Below are 869 nucleotides of genomic sequence, written 5' to 3' on the forward strand. Positions count from 1 at the left end.
AGCATAGTAAAGACTGTTCTACATCCTACTTTGGTAAGCAGCATCTGGGGTCTTAGAAGCTTGTGAGCAGTCATCTAAGCTACAACCATTGATCTCTTCCCACCCAAAACAAAGAAGAATGAAGACAACCAAAGACTCAAGGAAGCAATTAGTCCAAAGGACTAACGATCCACATGAACCAAAGTCTCCTCAAACCTGAGACCAAAAGAACTAGATGGTACTCCTACCTACTGATCTAACCAGAAACACAATAGAAGGTCCTGGTTATAATGGGACAAAACAGTAGAATAAAACTTAAATTTTATCTTTTTAAAAAGACCAGGCTTAGTGTTCTGACAGAGACTGGAAGAAACCCAGAGACCACTGCCCTTATAAAGTGAAAGTGAACCTACTCCCAAAGGCCACCTCTCGATCAAATAATAGATGACCTAGTTCTCTGCTTGTTCAATGTCCCCTTTGATCTCAGCACATCACTCTGCCTCACGTTGTTATTCCCTCTCAAGTCTACCCATCCCTTCATTCATTCTTTCATTCACCAAAATTGATTAACTGATCAACTGATCAGCACTGTGTTGATAGCTTGGGAAACACTGGCAGAGATGTGCCAAAAACAGACAGGGTCCTTCTCCTCATGGCATTTAAAGCTTAGTGAAGAAGAATGAAATTTATTGAATTAATCACACGCAAAAAAATGTGTATACTTCATCACACGCAATATATATATATTATTACAACCCAAGATGAAGGCTTGGAAGAAACAGCACATGATCCTTACGGAACAGAGAAACTCTAGGACTTGAGCTGCTCTTGAGCTGGGTTATAGAAAGTGATGAAGAAGAAAGAAGAGCTCTAAAGAATGTGGCAAGGAT

This window comes from Chrysochloris asiatica, unplaced genomic scaffold (genome assembly GCF_000296735.1).
Source record: "Chrysochloris asiatica unplaced genomic scaffold, ChrAsi1.0 scaffold00007, whole genome shotgun sequence".
NCBI lineage: Eukaryota > Metazoa > Chordata > Mammalia > Afrosoricida > Chrysochloridae > Chrysochloris > Chrysochloris asiatica.